This window comes from Fringilla coelebs (assembly GCF_963513975.1).
Source record: "Fringilla coelebs genome assembly, chromosome: 1".
NCBI lineage: Eukaryota > Metazoa > Chordata > Aves > Passeriformes > Fringillidae > Fringilla > Fringilla coelebs.
The window spans coordinates 152,569,787-152,592,358 of record NC_140028.1 but is presented as its reverse complement, the minus strand read 5'-3'; the positions used below and the strand labels follow the sequence as shown (position 1 = coordinate 152,592,358).

At 51.5% G+C, this 22,572-nt stretch overlaps 1 protein-coding gene across 6 annotated transcripts in view; it reads right to left on the bottom strand.

Annotated features, from left to right (window-relative positions):
- The window catches only part of MAP4 (microtubule associated protein 4), a 152,002-nt gene extending 131,183 nt beyond the window's left edge, over positions 1-20,819 (bottom strand). For 5 of the 6 annotated variants that reach the window (XM_084213525.1, XM_084213526.1, XM_084213529.1 and 2 more), the window contains exon 1: positions 20,715-20,819. The gene's annotated coding sequence lies outside the window, so the exon portion shown is untranslated. The remainder of the gene's footprint in view (positions 1-20,714) is intronic. The other variant, XM_084213530.1, reaches the window with a different exon arrangement.
- Positions 20,820-22,572: the final 1,753 nt, after the last annotated feature.

Genomic DNA, 22,572 nt, shown 5'->3' with positions numbered 1-22,572 from the left:
TCATCAGTTGATTTCTCTGTGAATTCTCAAGAGCAAAACCATGAACGTGGATCAGAAGGAGAAGATAAAAAGGCATTTACACCCTGTGCAGACACAGGACTGCTGCTGCTCCAGGGCTAAGTAATCACTGAGTTCCCTGCTTATCTTCTGGAATCTCCTGCTCCTGAACCAGCTGCTGAAACATCGGTGACCTGCAGCTCTGATGACACCAAGCACCAAATCTCCCTTGGTTCTTGAGACACAAGAGCCTCCCTGAGCTCCTGCCCCTGGAGCAGTGGGTGCTGGGACCAGGGGACAGATATTCCTGCTGAGGACAGACAAACTGCCCAGGGCTTCAGGGACCCACTGTCTGACAGCTGAATATTCCAAACCTGGTACTGCACAGCCTGGGCTGCCCAGTGAAGAATTACAGCTCCTTGCTGTGCTTCTGCAGCAGGGGACAAGCTGAGCCTGCACTCAGGGCAATGAATGAGCACTGTAAGGCAGCCCTGGCATGGTGCTGTGCCCAGGCTGGGTTTTTCTTCCCCTCCTTCTTCCAGCTAAAAAGCTTTTCCAGGAGCCACAGCTGCTCAGCAGCACAGAGAGTGTGATACACTTTGTCTAGTGTCAAAATAGGTAAATCAGAGAATCAGAACTGCAGGGACAGATTCAGATTCCAGGTAAAGCACAGAATCAGAATTCCAGGGACACCTCCCACTGTCCCAGGCTGCTCCCAGCCCTGTCCAGCCTGGCCTTGGGCACTGCCAGGGATCCAGGGGCAGCCACAGCTGCTCTGGGCACCCTGTGCCAGGGCCTGCCCGCTCTCCCAGCCAGGAATTCCTTCCCAATATCCCATCTAAACCTTCTCTCTGTCAGTTTGAACCACTCTCCCTTGTCCTATCTCAGCTGAAGACCCTCTCCATTTTTTGTTGGCTTCTAGACTAGAGGGCATCCTCTGCTACAGAACTTAATGACACTCAAAATCATTGCCCAGACAACATGAAGTGTCAGAATCAATTCAAACCAAACCCACTCAGAATATGAGCATATTCCAGAAGTTTTCAGAAGATTTTTGTTACTGAAAGTTTTCCCTGGAAAAGCCCAGATTAGCAAGAATTAAGCAGCATCTGTGTCCTGAGATACCAAAACTCTAAAATATTGAACTCCAGATTACACAGTGACTTTGCCAGGATCCCACTGGGATCCAGCTGGGCAGAAGTCACTCATGGAACATCCCAAATTCTCCTGGCAAATTCAGGAGAAGCCTCAAAATATCACTTGGGGACAGAGCTCAACACCTGACAGAACTAGCACCTCAGTTTAGGCAGAGCTTTATTAGGTCAGCTCTGAGTGATTCCCAGCACAACCAACCTCTGTCCACCCCAGAAACAAGAATTTGAGCACTACCAGGGTGCAGGAGATCCAGAGAAAACCAACACTCTCCTGTAATTTCAGATTTCCAGCTAAAATCAGAGCAGATCTGCTCTGGGAAGTGCAAGCAGAAAGTGATACCTGTACCTGGGGAAAGGGGAGCTGGGAGATAAAGGCCAGAGCAGTGCACCTAGATAGGGTTAAGGTCATTAACATTTAGTTCTTTGCCTCTCAGCTCACAGATCACGTTTCCAAGGCATAAAGATACTCACCTTACCCAAGCTTTTCAGACTCAGATTGAAAAACAAACCCACCAGCAAAAAAAAAAAAAAAGTCCATTTATAAGGGGTAAGTTTCCCTTTGTTAAAGGTACACTGGAAAAGCAACCACTCAGAGTAAGACTCAAAGCCATCTTGTGGATAAATTCTTGGACTGAGCTGCAACACATTCGTTTTTTCTGCATCAAAACTATGGATTTTAGGGATTTTTAAGCAGTGTCACCTTTTAGCAAATTCAATGCAACAGTGGCTGGCCCTGAAATTACCTGATAAATCTTTCAGATGTTTATTTACAACTAAAGTAGAGTAATTAACGTTTCTAAAGAAAAAAGTTTCTAAAGCCAAAAAAAAATAAACAAACAAACAAAAAAACCCAAAACTGGAACAGAAGATGAGCAGTCACTTCCCGTTATGCAACTGTCTGAAAAAACAGATTTGTTCAACTCAGCGTGAAAAACTGGGCTGGAGTGTGAGCACCCACCAGCAGCTGCTGACAGGTTCCAACAAGGTGCAGACAGCTGTGGTAAACCAGATCCCAGGAGCAAATTGCTGCAGGAGCTGAGACAGGGGAAGGGGGAAGGCACACCCAGACCCCAGACACACCCTGGAGGGCTCCAGGGATGGCACTGCCACCCACTGTCCCTCCAGCCTGCCCTAGAGCTGCGGGGTGCTGCTGAAAGCTCCTCATGACAGGCTGGTAACTGGATCTCTGCTTATGGGGAGGCCAGGAGCATCCCAGGAGCGAGACTGGGAAGGAGCTCCGAGGTCACTGAGTGAGCCCTGTGCCAACCCCCACCCTGTCCCCAGCCCAGAGCCCTGAGTGCCACATCCAGGAATTCCTGGGGCACCTCCACGGATGGGCACTCCAAACCCCCCTGGGCAGGGGAAATTCCTGCTGGTGTCCACCCTGAGGCCATTCCCTTTCTCCTGTCCCTTGCTCACTACAAACTCCTCCCAGGCACCGGGAGAGAGAGAAGGTCCCCCTGAGAGTTGAGCACTTTCACTTTGCTGCATTTTTGAAGGCTCAGTCACAGTAAACAAACCAGCTATATGAGAACTACAGGGACAATAAAAGCAAGGGGGAGATTCAGCACCTTCAAAGACCCCACCCCACAGCCCCTCTCATCCTGGGAGAGCAGAGGAGCAGCTCCCACCCTGGCTGTGCTATCAGAGCAGTGACAGCCTGAGCCCAGGGAGCTGCTGCAAGTGTTTGCTCTGATCCTTCTTCTGGGCTTATCAAGGAAAGCAACTCCTGCCCTGAAAATGCAGCAGGACCAGCAGCAGTTTCCTCATCAAGATTGGAACCAGTACAAAGTGTGTTACTTCACACCCCAACCAAATAAATCAGTGCAGACTCAATGCTCCAAAACCTCAAATAACCCCTTCAAAAGCTGCACTAATAAATACTGAATTATGACTGAATGAACATGCTTCAGAGGTACCTGTAAAATGAATTTCCAGCACTATACATAATCCACCCGATTTCTATTTCTCACAGCGACTGAATTCAGAAAGTTCTGCGGTTTAATGCACAGGTTCTTACTGCAAAGACCAATTAAAAAATAATTATACCATCCAGCTTTTAATCTGGACTTAGAACTGTTCAGCTCAGACTCATTAACAAAAAAGAAGAAGAAAAAAAAAAAGAAGAAAAGCCCAGCTATTCATATACACATATCCACACTTTCACTTGTTCCTGGCTGGGACACAAACCCATTCCTGGCACTGGTCACTCACCCAGAGCCACAGGATTCCATGGGGTGTGCAGGTGTGTGAGACCCCCCTGCAGAGCTGCCCCAGCCCTGAGCCAGCAGCACAGGGCAAACCTGGAACTGCTGCAGGGCTGGAGCCAGGCTGGAGAGCTGGGAATGTTCCCTGGAGAGGAGAAGGATCCAGGGAGAGCTCAGAGCCCTGCCAGGGCCTGAAAGGGCTCCAGGAGAGCTGGAGAGGGACTGGGGACAAGGGATGGAGGGACAGGACACAGGGAATGGCTCCCACTGCCAGAGGACAGGGGTGGGTGGGAGATTGGGAATTGGGAATTGTTCCCTGGGAGGGTGGGGAGGGGCTGGGATGGAATTCCCAGAGCAGCTGGGGCTGCCCCTGGATCCCTGGCAGTGTCCCAGACCAGGCTGGACAGGGCTGGGAGCAGCCTGGGACAGTGGAGGTGTCCCTGCCATGGCAGGGGGTGGCACTGGATGATCCCTAAGTTCCCTTCCAGCCCAAACCACCCTGGATTCCAGGATCCGGCAAAGCTCCTTCACTGCTGCTCCGTCCCTGCACTGCCTGCTCAGCTCAGCGCTCCAGGAGCACACCCAGGAGCTGGGAAGGCTCCCTGGAGCTGGGAATGCAGTGACACTGGCTGTGCAGCACATCTGACAGCTCCTGAGGACACCAAAGCCGTGCCAGAGCCCAGAGCCCTGCCCTGCAGGAGTTGGGCATTTGAGGCAGCCCCTCCACGGTGCATCAGCCGCTCACGAGCAGGAGCTGCTGCAGCTCCAGCTCCTTCTCCCACAGCTTTAAAGACAAATTCCAGTGACAAGGGAGATAAGTCTAACACATTGTCTCACATGCAATTCCCTTATTTTCACTGTTCTCAGCATTTCTTTAGTTGGCAGAAATAAAAGATTTGTACTGGAGCTGCAGCAGCCTGCAAACCTTCCGGCCTCCCCTCCACACCGAGTTTGCAATTTAACCTGGAACCAGCATCAGGCTCCCAGCGCCTCCAAGGACAACAAAGCAGCTTATCAGGGTGAGAAACTGAAAGAACAAAGGATAATACAACTTCTGGTGTTTAAAGTTGTCTTAGAATGAAGCAAACTGTGTTTCTGGCACATCACTGAATGCCCACTCAGCAAGATCCCGGGGTCAGCCCCCACAAGCATTGCACCAGTTGAATATTCAGGCTTTGCCCTTACTACAAGGAGTTTTCCCAACCAACTGCTTGTTTTAAAGCAACAATTTCATAATTTTAAAAACAGAAGCACGTAGAAAGCACAGAAGGCAAACTGAATCACCATACTATGTTTTAAAAGGAGTCACTTAAAATTATGAAGCCAAAAGCCACTGATATATAATTTTTAATTTCAATCTTGCCTGGCTCCACCTCAAGACCTAAGTGATGTTTCTCAGTGAAGATTGGGACCACATTTCTTCACTCTTCTGTCACCTCTCTTCATTAGAGGGGTTTGGGTTGGAGGGACCTTAAGGACCCCCCAGTGCCACCCCTGCCATGGCAGGGACACCTCCCACTGTCCCAGGCTGCTCCAAGCTCCAGCCTGGCCCTGGGCACTGCCAGGGATCCAGGGGCAGCCCCAGCTGCTCTGGGCACCCTGTGCCAGGGCTCACCATGCTCACAGCCAGCAATTTCTCCCTAATAAACAATTCAAATCCACCCTCCTTCAGTTCCAAGCCATTCCCCCTTGCCCTGGCACTCCATGCCCTTTGTAAAGAGTCCCTCTCCAGCTCTCTCCATGTACCTCAAATCAGTGCAACTGCCAGAAAAACAAACACAGCAAATCCACAATCCAAACTGGTGCTGAGCTCTCCTGGAGGCTGAGATCCCTGGGGATGGCCCCACACTCCCAGCACGACCCCCAGCCCACGCTGGGTCCAGCAAACAGCTCCAGCCCTGCCCAGTGCCCAGCTGGGCACCAGGATGAGCTCATTCCCAGCAGCAAACTCCATCAAGAAGCTTTTTGTTACAAGCTGCTGTCGTTCAGTTTGCTTGGTTTTTGGATTAATTAGTAAAGATGTTTTACAGAAAGATCCACTTTATTATTCAGAAAATGTTCAGTACTTCCTCCCCCCCCTTCTCTTACACTTCTACCTCTTTAGATTTAGAATATTTATAAGGCATTTTAAAAAAATTTAGCCAAATTGTTAGAACCATGAGGGGATGAATTCTGGAGGGGTTGTGGAGGGGCCTTTTCTTTGTTTTGTTTTGGTTTTTTTTTTCCCCCTCTTTGGTGTTTGAAAGAGTAAATACTTTCAGGTTCTACTTTCAGGTCTGTAAATCCCATCCCCTTCCTAACCAGGCATTCCAGGTTTTGACTTCTGTTTCAGGAACTGCTTCTGTGTTTCATGCAAGAAACTTTCCAGAATAAACCAAAAATAATTCCAGTCTGTTTTGGGTTGGAAGGGACCTTAGGGATCATCCCAATCCACCCCATTCCCTGGACAGGGACACCTTTCACTGTCCCAGGGTGCTCCAACCCGTCCTTGGGCACTGCCAGGGATCCAGGGGCAGCCACAGCTGCTCTGGGAATTCCAGCCCCATCTCCCACCTAACCCTGCCCTGTGCCAGCTGAAATGGTGCAGATTTCAGATTGTACAGCCCAGAGCTGAAATCACAGCACAGGGACATTTATGAACAGCCAGGCCTCAGGAATGAGGAGGACACAAGCCAGAAGCCCTGCAGTGTTTAGGAATCAAAGATTCTGATTCTGTGAAATGCCCAGCCCTGAGATCTGCGCTGAGGCACAGGCTGCCTAGTCCCTGTTCACTCTCCAGAAGGAAGCTCAGATGCCTCAGAGAGTTTCACTCTGTGCTGGGTTTGTTTTTTCCTTTACCCCATCATGTGCAGCCTCAGCCAGACTGAATGAATGAGTCACTTAATTAACCCAGAATTTACACAAAGGACATGGGAGAGCAAAAGCCTGCCTTGAATCTGGTCAGCCCAGTGAGCATCTGAAAACACTCCATTTTCCTTTTTTTAAATATATTTTCAAAAATAAATCAGTAGAATAACAGAATTCAGTAAAAACTTGCTGAGAGAAAACAATCTACATGCAACTTCCACATTAAAAACCTAAGATTTCAGTCAATTCCATAAAACACAGCCTACATCCCTGTTTAGCAGCTGAAAATTCTCCTTCCAGTACACAACCCCCTTTTTTGGTACTATGCTTCTGAAAAGTACAATATCAAGTACAAGAGTACAATATAAAGCATTTAATCTGGAAATCCCAGCTCCTGTACTTTGAGAGATTACCAGAAAACTCTCACAAGAGATAAGCAGGGAGAGGAGGGTTCAGTGGGAGCTGCAGGTGTGAAACCCTGTGCTGAGAGGACAAAGGTGACAGTGGCAGCCACAGATAATCTTTTTTATTTGCCAGTATTGAGACTTCAGAGCTGGGTTATTTCCTTGGCACCACCAGTGCCAACCTGTGCACTTGGCTTGGAGGAGGGAAAGGCATTTTCTGCTGCAGATGGAGAGACCCTGAAAAAGCCAAATTAGACAGCTGGGCTGGGGCACCCTGGGCACTCTGCTGGTGACACCGAGCTCTGGGTGCTGTCCCAGCTGCAGGGAGGGCATGGGGCACCCACAGGGACCTGGAGAGGTGGGGCTCTGCCAACCTCAGGAGGTTCAACACGGCCAAGGGCACAGTCTGCACCTGGGCTGGGACAATCCCAAGCACAAATCCACAAATGCAGGCTGGGAATGAACAGAGAGCGGCCCTGGGGAGAAGGACTGAGGGGTGAGAAGCTGAGCACGGCCTGGCCAGGGACTCCCTGTGCCTGGGCTGATCCCAGCCTGGGCAGCAGGAAATGGGGATTCTGCCCCTCAGGTGAGACCCCACCTGCAGAGCTGCCCCAGCCCTGAGCCAGCAGCACAGGGAGCTGGAGCCAGGCTGGAGAGCTGGGAATGCTCCCCTGGAGAGGAGAAGCTCCAGGGAGAGCTCAGAGGGGCTCCAGGAAGGGGCAGGGGTGGAACTGGATGATCCCCAGTGTGGATTGTGTGACCTGAACCCCACACAGCCCCCAGGACCCTCAGAGGCTGCAGCACAAACAAAGCCATGGGGACACAGCCCCCACTCCCCAACAACCAAGAGTGACAACCAAGGGGATGAACAAAGGACAGAACAGACACCAAACCCGCTCTGCACACACAGGAACCTTCTGCCTGATCTGCTGGCACCGTTTTTACATTCTGATTTAATATGCCATAACGTGGGGAGTGCAACACTGTCCTGCTGACTGCCAAACACAGATCACAGTAACTGACTCACCTCACCCTCCTGCTCTGCTGTCCGTGCTGAATTATTTGCATTTATTCCTCTGATCCAGCTTTTTTTCTTCCTTCCCCTAATCCCACAAAAAAAGTTTAGGCTTGAATTTAAAGCATTAACAGGATTGCTGAAAGAAAACTACTTTGAAAAGCCTGTTATCAGTCAGAGTGTGCAGCTGGTGGATACCCAGCCTCCCTTTGTAGCTGGAATTCTCTAATAAAGGAACATCTGAGCTTAATCCAAAGCCTCTGTTTGATAAATAATGAGATTCTGCAATCTTTCATTTGAAAACTAAACTAATTCAAGGACAAAATGCAGGTCCTCCGAGGCACTTTGGAGGTTTCCTTGCTTTGAAGCAAGGGTTAAAAATTCAGTATGGAAAATTACACTGCTCAAGGTGATCTGTGTTAAACAAGACCTCCATCACAGAGCCCCCCTGCTTCACTGGTGCCTTTCAGAGGATCATTTCCCAATCTCTGTTTATGCTGCACACCTCAGTTAATAAAGTGGGAAGTTTCTTTTAAGTCATATAACTATTTAGAATAAAGCAGGGTGCTACACTTGTACAACCAGGATGCTCTGATGCATTTCCATTTAGATTAACTATTTTCATTACTCCTTGTGCTCCCCCCCACACATTTGCAAAATTACTTCAGCACAATGTTTAATTATTCAAATAGAGCTGAAAAAATAACTCCCACTGAAATTTTGATGAGGTGTTAAGGATCTGTAACCTGCTTCCCCCCCTCCTCAGGCATAAACTGCCATCTCTTAATTACAAAATGAGCAAAAGCAAAGTTACTGAATAGCACAAACAGCTACATGAAAAATACACTAAAATAACAATTCCACATGGATTTTAAGAGCAAACTTTGCACTACATAATTTCTTGTTGAGGTCAAATTCAAGGGCTTGATTACATCAGCACCTCAAAATGATCCTGGAAGACGTGAAGCTTGCCAGGGAATTTCACTGGGGAAACCTAACAGGCACAGTCAGCATATCTGGCTGCTGAAAAATTATTCTACAGATAAATTACATACCAGAAAAAATAAACATACCCCAGACTAGCAAGAAAACCAGCTTAATTTTGATGAATCGTGGGCATTTTCCATGTTTCTGTAGGCATACCCCAGCCCAGGGAAATCAATATTCCATTTCAACTGCACAGGGAGCTCACACTGCAGGAGCAGCGTGTGCAGGGGCTGTGGGCAGCCTGAGTCTGAACTCCAAGGGCAGGAGCTAGGAAAGCTCAGGGAGCTCAGTGACTCCCTGCCAGAAACCAGCTGGCTTCCCCAGAGTGTATCCAGCCTCCCAAAATCCCTGCTGAGGGACAGCAATCTGCTCTGGGAACTCCCATCTTTATCCCATCCCAAAAACCCTGCTGAGGGACAGCAACCTGCTCTGGGAGCTCCCATCTTTATCCCATCCCAAAATCCTGCTGAGGGACAGCAACCTGCTCTGGGAACTCCCATCTTTATCCCATCCCAAAAACCCTGCTGAGGGACAGCAACCTGCTCTGGGAGCTCCCATCTTTATCCCAGCCTCCCAAAAACCCTGCTGAGCGACAGCAACCTGCTCTGGGAACTCCCATCTTTATCCTAGCCTCCCAAAAACCCTGCTGAGGGACAGCAACCTGCTCTGGGAGCTCCCATCTTTATCCCAGCCTCCCAAAAACCCTGCTGAGCGACAGCAACCTGCTCTGAGAACTCCCATCTTTATCCCATCCCAAAATCCCTGCTGAGGGACAGCAACCTGCTCTGAGAACTCCCATCTTTATCCCATCCCAAAATCCCTGCTGAGGGACAGCAGCCTGCTCTGAGAACTCCCATCTTTATCCCATCCCAAAATCCCTGCTGAGGGACAGCAACCTGCTCTGGGAACTCCCATCTTTATCCCATCCCAAAATCCCTGCTGAGGGACAGCAACCTGCTCTGGGAACTCCCATCCTTATCCCATCCCAAAATCCTGCTGAAGGACAGCAACCTGCTCTGGGAACTCCCATCTTTATCCCAGCCTCCCAAAAACCCTGCTGAGGGACAGCAACCTGCTCTGGGAACTCCCATCTTTATCCCATCCCAAAAACCCTGCTGAGGGACAGCAACCTGCTCTGGGAACTCCCATCTTTATCCCATCCCAAAAACCCTGCTGAGGGACAGCAACCTGCTCTGGGAACTCCCATCTTTATCCCATCCCAAAAACCCTGCTGAGGGACAGCAACCTGCTCTGGGAACTCCCATCTTTATCCCAGCAACAGCAGAAAAAGGCAATTTTCACCCTGGCTCCTGCACAGGGCTTGGCACTCCTGGGAGGGACACAGAGGGGAAGCAGAGGGATTAGTTAGCTCCCTGGAGACAAAGCCACATGCACAAATTCAAAATTAACTTCTACTCATGGCTTCAAATCCATCAGGCAAAGCCAGCACAGCTCTTGGAGGGTCAGACTTGGAGAGTTCTGCTTGGGAGCAGCTTATGGAGAAGGAAAAGCGGTTTGGAAAGGGTTAAATCCTCCAAGAGGAATCCTAGATGAGCACTGGCCAGCTCTGGCCTCACCACAACCTTCCTTGCACTGCTCTGCCCTGGTCACTCCCTCAGTTAATTCCCTAAATGTGCTCCTCTCACTTTCCCAAGAGCACTCGAGTTACCCGTGCCCTCCTGAGCGAATTTCCCATTCTCCTGTCTAACGGTCAGCCACCAAAATAACTTTTCTATTCTCCCAGTGTCACTTTTGGAGTATTTCCTTCTCTCATTATATAACCACAGAGCTCTGCTTTAAAAGGGAATCTCCTTTTATCACAGGAAGTCAAACCCCAAGGGGAAAAAACATCAAGTCTGTGGTATGTTTAAACAAGACACCATCAGCTGATGCCAGCCAGAGTCAGGATTTCTGGGAGCAGGGTGCTAAACTCTCTGCTCCAATCACCTTTTCTTTTTAAAAGGTCTTTGTAGCAAAAAAAAAAGCCACCCTACACTGAATACATTCAGATGGCCTAAAACAGGATCTGAGAAAACAAATATGGGAGAAAAACCAGCAGCGGGGAGCTTTGGAGAGAGAGCAGAGGGAAACCTGTGGCACAAACACAGCTCAGGGTAAGGAGGGGAGAAATGCAAATGGAAGCTCTGGGGCTGCAGGGCTTTGTGAATCACAGCTGTCCCTCCTCCAGCACCACCTGAAGGGTCCCAGAGCTGCAGTGGCACTGAGCAGGGCAGGGGGCTCAGAAAACCCCTCTGAAGCCCAGGCTGGAGGCAGAAGCAGCTGCCAGGCTCTGCTCAGACACAGCACACAGGGATGTGCCCAGGGGCAGAGTCTGTCAGCAGCAGCAGCAATTACTGCTCATTTCAAAACCTTCACTGCAGAACACCCAGCTTGGAGGTGCAAGGAGCTCCCTTTATGTTCCCCCACGCCTTCAAATTCATGGTAATTCCTTCCAGGAGAGGGAAATCCCACTGAAGCTGCCAGCTAAGGGGCACCAGAATCATGCAGAACAGCAGAGTGAAAGACTTGTTACAGTTCTAAGAACAAGACAGTGACTGATGCAACGAAAGAATCTTGGGAAGTTGGAAATGATAAAGGGTTTTTCCACACCATTAAAACCCAGTGGTCTCAAATCTGCAGCTCATGGGATAAATTTGGGTTTCAGTCACCGTGCAACACTGCTCTACATTCATATTTACAGCTATTAAATCCTGGCAAAACCACCACTGCTTTTAAAGGAAAATACAGTCAAATTATAGCATCCCTCCTTAAAAGTGAATTCCCCAAGCTGAAAATAGTTTGGAGCAAAAGCAAATCAGCTCGAGTCCCATCAAAGCAGGGCTAATGCAGATATACATCCCTATAAATCCAGTCATTCACCAATTACACCCATGCAAGCTCCTAAGAGGGTCACTTCAGGACAAATATGTAATCCCAATGTGACACTTGATCCTATTGCCCTACATGCTCTGTCCAAATCCCAATGCAAAAAAAAAGTACATTTTATCTAAAAAAAAAAAACCAGTTAAAGAAAATCCAGCCCTCAGAACACGAGATGGAAATATCCTTTAATTCTCATGTCGTAAATGCTTAAATAGGTTAAAATACAGCCTAAGGAAAATTAATATGCATGCTCTAAGCATGAAGATATCCTGGAAAAATTAACCCTGCAGATTACATACACTGTAGTTTCATCTATAAATGCAAATTTGTGATATTCAGTCCAGCTCCAGCCGCCCCCAGCACCCTGCAGTCCCCACTGGGGTGGTGTCACAGGACCACCTGACGTGGACACTGTGTGCCAACCCCACAGCATGGCACCCCAGGGGACTGAATGCAGGACTGAGGCTCAGGGACACCCTGAGGGTGTGTCCATCATCCTGCACCACCCTGCCCATGGAGGTGGAACCAACCTCCACTCTGGGGTCACATCCTGCAGCCTGGGCAGGAGCAGACACACACAGCACCCAGAGCAGCTGCTGAGCTGAGCAATCACTCCAGAATCAGAGACCTGGGATGAATTTGGCTGGAAGGGACCTCAGAGCCCACCCAGTGCCACCCCTGCCATGGCAGGGACACTTTCACTGTCCCAGGCTGCTCCAAGCCCTGTCCAGCCTGGCCTTGGGCACTGCCAGGGATCCAGGGGCAGCCCCAGCTGCTCTGGGAATTCCAGCCCAGCCCCTACCTGCCCTCCCAATCTCCCACCCATCCCTGCCCTCTGGCAGTGGGAGCCATTCCCTGTGTCCTGTCCCACCATCCCTTGTCCCCAGTCCCTCTCCAGCTCTCCTGGAGCCCCTCCAGGCCCTGCAAGGTCACACTGAGCCCACCCCAAAGCTTCTCCTCTCCAGGTGAACATTCCCAGCTGTCCCAGCCTTCCCTCCCAGCAGAGCTGCTCCATCCCTGGGATCCCCCTGGAGCCTCCTCTGGGCTCTGTGCAGCAGCTCCAGCTCCTTCCCCTGCTGGATCCAGGGCTGGGGGCTGCACTCAGAGCCGTGAAATCCACACTGCTGGGGCTGTGCAGCCACAGCATCCCAGTGGGAATCCAGCACCAGCCCATCACACTATTCAATTCACTGCTGCTTATTTATACCACTTAAATCCACAGCTCCTGCTAAGTAAGGAGTTTGAATGATGCACCATTAACACCCAGAACCCTTTTGCTAATTGCTCAGATTTATGACTTAAAACAGAAACGATTCCCTCCCACCACAAGAGTCCAAAGGAAGGAAGAGAGGGTGACTCAGTTCTTTGTCTCATTCTCTGCCTCCCCTGTCTGCAGAGCCTCATTCAGAGCCTCTGCTGGAGCTGCTTGGGGATTTTTGTCTTTGCTCTCCCAGGTTGGAAGTTTCCCATTACCTAATTAACAGCAGTGGAAGTATCCATGGACAGCTGAAAAACTTCTGAGCTTCCTTAAAACCAGTGCTGATAAGCAAAGGAGCATTTTTAACAGGGCACTGCACTTAATAAAGCTGCAACACAGAAATGGCTGAAATTGAGAGGTTAAACAGAAAAAAAAACCCGAAGAGGAATACACCTCATCAACAACACCAAAATCCCCCATCCCTGGCAGTGTCCAAGGCCAGGCTGGACAGGGCTTGGGGCAGCCTGGGATAGTGAAGGTGTCCTGCCCAGGGCAAGGACAGAATGAGAGATATCTCCCACACCATTCTAGGATTCTAGGGAAAATTAGCATTCCAAATTCAGGGCTGTGTTGAGTGTTAAAACCAACATTTCAGTGCACCACAAAGGGAACCTGGCTGCAGAGAGCAGTGAGGGCACAGGCAGGAGTTAAACACTTGGAACTGCTATAAACAGCACCAACAATGACATTTAAAAACACTTTCTTTAAGCTGCTGTTTACAATTGGGTTTTCCTCAGTATTTCCAACAGCATTTCACATCCAACATCACTGCTGACTTCACATCATTGCTGATTTTCTCCTCAAGTGTGCAGCAAGCTGTCCTTGCCCACAGGGAAGGGAGCAGGTGAACTTCCTGAGCAGATGTCACTCCATCAGCAGATGGCACTGCCAGGGGCACCTCCCAGGGACCCTCAGCCTAAGCCAGGGAACTCCTCTCACCACAGCCCACCTCCTCCTCTGAGTGTGCCTGGAACCCAGGCAGATCTGAACTCCTGAGAGTCAGGTGCTTAAAAACGCCCAGTGCTTTCCAGAGGGGATTACAGGAGAAGCGTCAGTGAAACACAACTTTAAGATCTGCATTTGCATCCTGCTCAGAGCAGTCCCAAGTGCTTCATTCCTGCCCTGTCCTCACCGAGGTCTGCACTCAGGGTCCCTTTCTGATGAGCTGAAATGGAGTTAACAGCAAACACAGCAACGCTGAATTTGGATTTGGGGTCTGGAGCATTTCCCAGATGAGGAGAGGCTGCAGGAGAAATCCCCCCAGGATGCAGGGCTCCTGCCTGCTCTGCTCAGCCCAGCTTTCCCCCCATCTCCCACCAGCCTGCCCCAAAGGACCCCCACCCTCTCCCCTGGGGATGAACTCTGTGGAGATGAGGGTGGTGCCAGACTCTGCTCAGTGCCAGCACAAGGAGCAGCGGCCACCACCCAACCCAGAGCAGTTCCAGCCCAGCAGCAGGAGCAGCCCCTGTCCATGGAGGGGCAGAGCCCTGCAACAGCTGCCCAGGGGGGCTGGAGTCTCCTCTCTGGAGACATCCCCAACCCCTGGGCACAGCCCAGGGCACCCTGCCCTGGGTGATCGCCTGCCTGCTCCAACCATTCTGGGATCCAGGTGTGCCTGGCAGCCTCAGCCTTCCCAATGAAACTTGGCCAAGCATTTTTCACCCCAAGCTCTTACTCATCCCACTGACAGCATTTCCCCTCACATTTTCCCCAGCAAAGCCAGTGTGCTGAGTGCTCAGCATCCCCTTCTCCAAGCAGTTGTTTCCACTTCCCCTTTAACAGAATTGATGCAGCTTCTAAAATCAGTTGTAGAAATCCCACCTGAGCACCGACCCATTTCTCACTGCCCTATTTCACTGCACTGAACTCCTGCCACAACAACCTGACAGAAAGCATGAAGTGGAGGAGGGCTGGAACCTCAAACGAGTTTTGTTAGAGAAAATCAAGTCATAATATGGAAACAAACCCTCAGTATCAACCCCTGGAAGGACAAACTGCCAGAGTATCTCCAGCCAAGAGCCAACACACCACAGCCCCTGCAAGAAACACGTGGGAGGAGGGAGTAATGAGAGCAGGTAAAAGCAGCTGGATGTTTCCCTGCCCCTTCCAGAGGATTTTAAGCACTTCACAAACATCATTCCAGTTACATGGAGATATTTGCCCCAGTCCTCAGTGTGAGAGCTGAGGGCTTCCACTCCCAAGGATGAATTGAGCCCCGGCACTTCGGGAGTCCCAACTCCAGAGTATGTAAACACACTTTGAAATTGCTCTGATAAATGCTCCCATAGCTTTACTTTGTTTAGAGCAAGTGTCAACACCCTAAATTCAGCTGAAAAACAGCTTTTGGGGATGATGTAGCCCTAATACAATTTTACAAAAGACAATGACTCACTCCCAGGCGGGAATGTGTTGGAAGTGTATGACCTAATGCTCAGAGACGTTGGCTTTTCCAAAAAGGTCCAGTTTGAGAATGAACAGTACCTCCCCAGCCAGAGAAGTTTTTGAAAAAAGAGTTTTTGCACACAGGAATTTACACAATTACCTCATTTTTGTCTTTTTTTCCACTTCTAGTCAAAATCCAACCAGCTGATGTGCAGTTTCCCTACCCTCAATTTCAGCCTTGTCTTTCCCTATCATCCCATCCCTGGCCTTGCTCTCCAGCCCATTCAGCCCTGGCTGCTGGAGGCCAGAGGAGCCCTGCCCCGAGGTGCCAGGCAGCACGAGGAGCTCCTCAGCACACAGGGATGGAGATGTCAAAATCCAAGTGTCAGGACACACCAGACACGGAATGTGAGCAAGACGAGCCTACTCCATGCTCAGCCGCACTCCCCACAGTCCTGCTGAGGCTCCTCCAGCTGGGAAGGGCTGATTTCTCAGATGTTCTCTTCAGCCAGCAGCTGGGCAGCTTTCTGAGAACTCTGTTCCAACACAAAGCCCAGAATCCTGGGATCCATTCACAACTCCCAGCCTCGCTGCTGCTCACACTTGAAAACACCCTGGATAAAAAGGGCGAAGTGTAGGAGGAAAATGGGAGTGAGTGACACAGGCTAATCAGGATTTTAATCATGCTAATGGATGTGATTAACTGCATACTTGTCCCAGAAGCTCCTCGGAGTAGCCTGATAGCCAGCACGCAGCGCTGCTCAGCCCACCTTAATCCCGGCACGTCACCTGTCACCTGCCTGGGGACACCTGGGGCTGAACCTCCTCCCACCCACACTGCCACTCTTGGGCAGGGGACAGACTCCAGCACGCTGCTTGGCTGTGTTAAACTCCCTTTACAAGGGCAGCTCCAGCTCCAGGAGGCTGGAAATCCAACCTTGGCAAAGGAAAGCTAATCCAGGGCCTGTTGCGTTACACAAACCTCCCTCGACAGCGCAACTACAACTCTTGTTTTCGTCTGCCAGCTTTGTTCAAATCACAGGGACACTGGGAGTTTTATCTCAGTGCTGCTATCTTTCTACTCCCCGGAGGAACTACCCATTCAGCAGTTGCCACTCTACCCGAGAAAAGTTCTAAGAGGCAGGGAGTAAAATAAAATAAGGCAAGGATTAAAAGTGCAGCAAGGAGCAGCCTTTTCTGAGAGAGAGGGAAGAAACCAGCCCCTTCCCTCCCTGTCTCCAGGGGAGCACAGAATAAATAACCCAGCACCCTCCCAGCTTCCAGCAGACACTTCCAGGGAACAATGTGCATTATGTTGGTGGAATACACCATCATTTACATGCACAGACATTTTTATCCAGGGAGTAACCTACACTTCCCATGAACTCGGTGTCTCCTGTGTTTTCTCCAGCAGCAACTACAGAAAGTTTTGCTCTCCAGCATTCCAAAATATGGGCTCTTGTGGCAACACAAAAAATTGAGTAATTTACTCAGAGGAGTCCAAGGCTGATCTTGTTTGGGGCAAATCCTCAGCACTATCCTGATGTAATTTTTAAGAGTGCTAGAGCATCACACCAATGTCTGTTCATAATCCTTCAGGGTCAGATTTCCCCATCATTTTAAATAAATTCAATATTTAATAATTTCTAACGTAATATTAAGAACCCAGAGCAACACAGGGCACCAGTGTGAGCCACAAGTATTTCATTCTTCTCACTACCAAGTTTAAATCTGCATAACATCTACAGCAACTGATTTCACTGACCTTTTCTTCCCACGAGAAATTCCTTCCCCTGTGCGCAAGCCATGGAATTGCTCTCTGAGCTGGAGGAGGTGAAACCCCCCACGGGATGCAGGGGTCCCTCCTGCTCTGCTAGCCCAGCTTCTCCACCACCTCCCTGAACCTGCTCCAGAGGACATCCACCCCTTCTCCTGGAGATGAACTCTGCGGAGATGATGCAGCTCTAGTGGCTCTGGCTCAAGGCTCGAGCTCTCTGCCCCCTCCCACGTGCTGTAATCACAGACCCCTGGCTTCTCTCATCTACAGCTGACTATAATTTCATTTGCCTTCAAGGAGGAAAGGAAGAGAGCACATAAATAATCAGTTCAATTGCTGTTAAAGCACGAGGAAGCTGTGGACACAGACATTTGACTAAGCAAGAGTTTAATCTGTTTCATTTGAGACAGGAAGCACAAACTCAAGAGTTCCAGGAAACAACTCTGCCTTTTAGAGCACTATCAGCTTCTTCAATTTGCCTTTGAAACTCCACAGGTACCTACACAAATTATAATTTTGTTGTCTGCAATCTGACTCGCAACAACACGATGAGTAACACGCCTTGAACTCTTCATTCTCAGCGGAGGAGGCTGGAATTTTATCTTCCCATCTATGTCTGGCCTAGCAAAATAAATTATTTGGGTTTTTTCTGGACCAAACCAAGGTATAGTCACACATTATTTCGCTTTCAAGTAACCATCACTTTCATGTGAATTGCAAGTAGCTTGAATTCACCCTGACAGACCTAAACCCTGTCTGACCAGTGGTTTCCCTGAGTCATAAGTCTGGTGTAGGTCAGAATTTGGGAGCTTGCACATCAAGACACGGTGCAGAGAGACAAATGCAGTCCAAGAACTGAGTGGTGGAGACATCACTGATTCAGCAAACAGCAGGTGAGTTTAAGCCTGAGGTACACAAGAGCAAGAACATGCAATGGGTGTAAACCAGACCTGAACTCTGCCAGAACTCAGAGCTGACTGAATGGCTCAGATTAATTTATTTCTAGGGAAGACAGTCAACCACTAAAATACTACAGGGGTTGGGACCTCAAATATAATTACAGCTCCATTGGCTGAAATTACAGCTGTGTCAGCCCTTTTACCAGCAGGAATACGTAATTCATCTGGTTCAACTGAGCACTCCTCAGACTGCACATAACGAGCTTAAGGCTGGAAATCCAGTCCTGCCCCAGCCTCCACTCAGCCTCACCTTCTGCCCCTCCAAAACCCAATTTGCTTCTGTTCTCACTGTTGCTCAGGCTGCTGGAGGCGTGGGGGTGTGTCATATCATCACAGAACAGTCTGGGCAATCCTCTGCTGCTTAAAACCTTGACTTAAACTGCCTGGTGTCCCTGGGAGGGAACAGACGAGTGCACTGACCCCATAGAGTTCACAATTAGTACTGCCACCTGTAAATGACGCTCACCAGAGTAACTCCAGTTGGGTTCCAGCAGTGGCTGGGAGCCCCTGGTGGGATTATTCACCCCCTGGCCACTCCAGTGCTCACCCACACATGGCTGCTCTCATCGCTTCCCACAGCACCCACAGCCTTCAAAGCTCCCCACAGCCAAATCATGCAGCTTGTTGGAGCAGATCTCCAGATCTGCTGCACTGGCAGAGAGGAGCCCTGGTGTCCCACGGTGTCCCCGCTCCTGGGAGCCTGCTGGCATCAGTGGGCAGCACAGGACAGTGCCTGGCACAGCCCTGCCTTTGGAGGAACAAGCTGATAAAGCCAGGATCTGCTGCCATAGGTGTCCTCCAGCAGCCTCCCCGTTTGTTCTTTAAGGCCAGGAGTGACATAATCCTCTCCTAATATCAGCTGAGGGCTCAGGGGGAACCAGGGTGACCCACAAACTGTACCCATGGCAACACTGGGCTCTAGCTGAACTCCCAGGCTGGCATCTTCAAACCACTGACATTCTTTGTATTATCTGATCTTTCCCTGATGTCATTTCTGCAAGACACATAAAAACAGATTTAATAATATCCACGGCCTTCAGCTTCAGAGTCAACAATCACAGTCACAAACAGATCAGCTATTCTGCTTCAAGCTTATTATTTGTCACTAACATGTAATTATTACCAAACAAAACAAAAGACACAGGATATTACTGCTGTTGCAACAGCAAGTAAGTTAAGCTCTTTTTCAAACTGAAAAAGCCCATCTCTTCTGATGCAAGAAGGCACAAAAGAATAAAAAAATTAAAACTTCAAAAGAGCCCGTGAATCCTGCAAAATGCATCTGGAAGGATAATCAGAAATTTCATTGCTTCTTGCAAAGAAAAACAAACAAAAGCCCCTAAAGTGAATTCGACAGACAGGTCTGTCCAGCCAATGTCACCTTTATCATAATTGTATTGTCAACCTTAATAATTTTGAGTTACAATTTCTCTTTCTCAAATAAAGGAGGAGTTCATCAAGCTGCAACAGCAACTTATAGATACAATACCAGCAAAACATATCAAATGAGACATTAGGCCCTGGCAAGCAGAAAAGAAGCTTTAGAGTTGTAAAACTCCAGAGCAGTCCTGTCCCTTCATTTTACAAAACGAAGCTACAGCAGCATCATACACAGAGCAGGAGGAGGCCCTGAGCAAGGCTTGTTACTCCACATTGAAACTCTGAGCAGGACTTGCATGGCAACTGTATTATTCAAGAAGCCTTCCAGCTGGAATTGTAAACTGGGAAGAACATGGTTCACTGGCTGGAATAGATGATTCCAGCTTTAAAAATAAATAAAAACTTCTTTAAAAACTCTAAAATCAATGGATTAATCTGCTAAATCCATACAGGAATCAGGGGAAGGAAATAAGCGAGGGGAACCATCAAGAAGGAGACATCAAGAACCACCTAAAGAAAAGAGAACTAAACCTCTAAATTCAGGTTCAGTATGTTCACAGAGCGGGCTTTTAACACACCCCGCGAAGAGAGGCAGAGCCTACAACACTCATACTACCAGGATACACTTAGAAGCAGCTTTTGGCAGCAGAACAGCATCCGCAGAACCCAAAACTTCACCGCTGTGAGCTAAACTTATTAACAGCAGCCCCGCACGGCGCCGTGGCGAGCATTTGTTCGATTGCTGTACGCCGGAGCCCGGCCGCGCTCCGCAGGAGAAGTTTGCTCATCCCGAAAGCGGGCCCGCTGCGTTTGTGGCCGGGCTGCGCTGCGATGACTGAGCAGAGGCCTGGATGGAGCCTGGCGCATCCCGGCCCGCCACACCCAGCGCTCCGAGCCGCGCTCTGCCCATGCTCATCCCCAGCCCGCGTCCCGCTGCGAGCCCGCCGCCCTCCTTATAAAGCCGGGAACGAGGGACCCAGGGCGGCCAGCGGGGCAGGACGGGGCGCGAAGGCGGCACGCGAAGTTTCCAGCCGTCCCGAGGAGAACTGCGGAACCGCTGCGTCGCCCTTGAGCGAAACCCGCGGTTCCGTGTGCCCGGGGCAGCCGGGCCCAAAGATGCCCTGCGGGAGCAAGGCCGGGGAACGCCCGGAGCCCCCCCGACCCCCGGACCCAGCCCGGCCGCTGCCCCCGACCAACAAAGCCGCGCCCGGGCAGCGCCCGCTCCCTCCGCCGGCTCCCCCGGGAGATGCTCGGGGATGCGGCGGGCGCTCCCTGCGCTCCCTGCACGTCTCCCAAGCCCCGCAGCCCCTCCCGGCCCGGCCGGCCCCGGCCCCCCGGACACCGGCGAGGCCGGAGCCCCCGCTCGGCCCGGGCCGCCCCTCCGCCGCGTCGGACGGCGGAGCGCCCCCAGCGCGGTGTCCCCGCGCCCCGTCCCCGGCCGCAGCCCCCTCCCCGCGGCCTTACCGAGCGGCGGGGGCGCGGGGCAGCGCCGGGACGGAGGCGCCTGGCGAGTGTCGCTGTCCCCTGCGGGCCCGGCGGGAGGAGGAGCGGGGAGCGGAGCCGCGCTGGCCGCGCGCCGAGCGCACTACCCTGCTGGCTGGGGAGGCGGGGCTCGCGCCGCTCGACCAATCAGCGCCGCGCCGCGCCCGGCACCGACCAATCAGCGCGAGCGCGGGCGGCGCGCGGCCGCGCGGGGCGGAGGCGGCGTTGCGGTGAACGGGCAGAGCGGTTGGGTGCGGCGCGGGGCGGGGCTGGGGCGGGGCCAGTGGTGGGGGCGGGGCTTGGGTGGGGCCAAGGGGCGGCGATGGAGGATGGGGACGAGAGGACGGGGCTGAGGAGAGGGACGGAGCTGAGGGGACATGGCTGAGGGGAGACAGGAGCTGAGGGGACACGGCTGAGTGGGGGTGAGGGGAGAGAGGAGCTGGGGGGACAAGACATGGCTGAGGGGAGACAGGAGCTGAGGGGACACGGCTGAGTGGGGGTGAGGGGAGAGAGGAGCTGAGGGGACAGGACATGGCTGAGGGGAGACAGGAGCTGAGGGGACACGGCTGAGTGGGGGTGAGGGGAGACAGGAGCTGAGGGGACAGGACATGGCTGAGGGGAGACAGGAGCTGAGGGGACACGGCTGAGGGAACAGGCCTGAGTGGGGCTGAGCGGTCGCAGCTGAAGAGACAAGGCTAAGGGCATGAAGGAGATCCCAGCTTTGGGAAGGGTGATGTGGGGCAGGAAAGGGCGATATTTAAAGCGGGAGAGGAAGCCCTGGGAGCGTGTGCACGCCTGTGTGGCACAGCACGCGTGGCTGTGAAGGAGCTGAAGGAGGCTGCTGATAGAGCAGGGCCCGGGGACAGATGGAGCGCCCAGCCGCCCCTCCAGGTGGCCGAACAGCAGGGACCACTCGTGCTGCTGCTCCTAATCCTCCGTGGCCCTTCTGGCCCAGAAAGGCAGCCCTCTGCGTGTGCAGGAGGGCAGGAGGAGAGCAGGAAAACAGGATAAAGGGATGAAGTGTAGATAGCAGGACGGTGAGGGATGAAGGGATGTGTTTTTACAGCAGGCACAGCTGCAGTCACAGAATCACAGACTGGCTTAGGTTGGAACCGACCTTAAGGATCACCCAGTGCCACCCCTGCCATGGCAGGGACACCTCCCACTGTCCCAGGCTGCTCCAAGCCCTGTCCAGCCTGGCCTTGGGCACTGCCGGGATCCAGGGGCAGCTCCAGCTGCTCTGGGCACCCTGTGCCAGGGCCTGCCCACACTCACACCTACCCTCCTGCAGTTTAAAGCCATTCCCTGTGTCCTGTCCCTCCTTCCCTTGTCCCCAGTCCTTCTGCAGCTCTCCTGGAGCCCCTTTACGCCCTGGAACTCCTGACCCCTGAGTGTCCCTCTTGTCACTGCTCTGCACTGACCCCAAGCCAGTGACCACAGCTAAGTGTGACCATCCAGCCCCTTCCTCGGAGTGCTCCATCCAGGAAATCCCTGTCCCTCCACTTTGGGGACAAGGATGTGATGTGGGACAGTGTGGAACGCTTTGCACAAATCCAGGTGGGTGACACAGGTCACTGTTCCCTCATCCACCACCACTGTCAGCTCCATTGTTTGCCCTCAGTGAAACCATTTCCCATGGCTGAAACTCCCTGGGACGAGTGTGAGGTGACATTGGGTTGGTGCAGAGACAGCAAGCACGCGGGAGGAACATCCAGCCTCGCTCTTCAGGGAGAAGCCATTACAGGGTGCTTTGGGAGTGAGCCCGGGCAGCAGGCAGGAGGGACACTGGCCCCTGCCTGTTGACAGCCAGGCTCCTGCATGTCCCCGAGGGCTCTGTGTC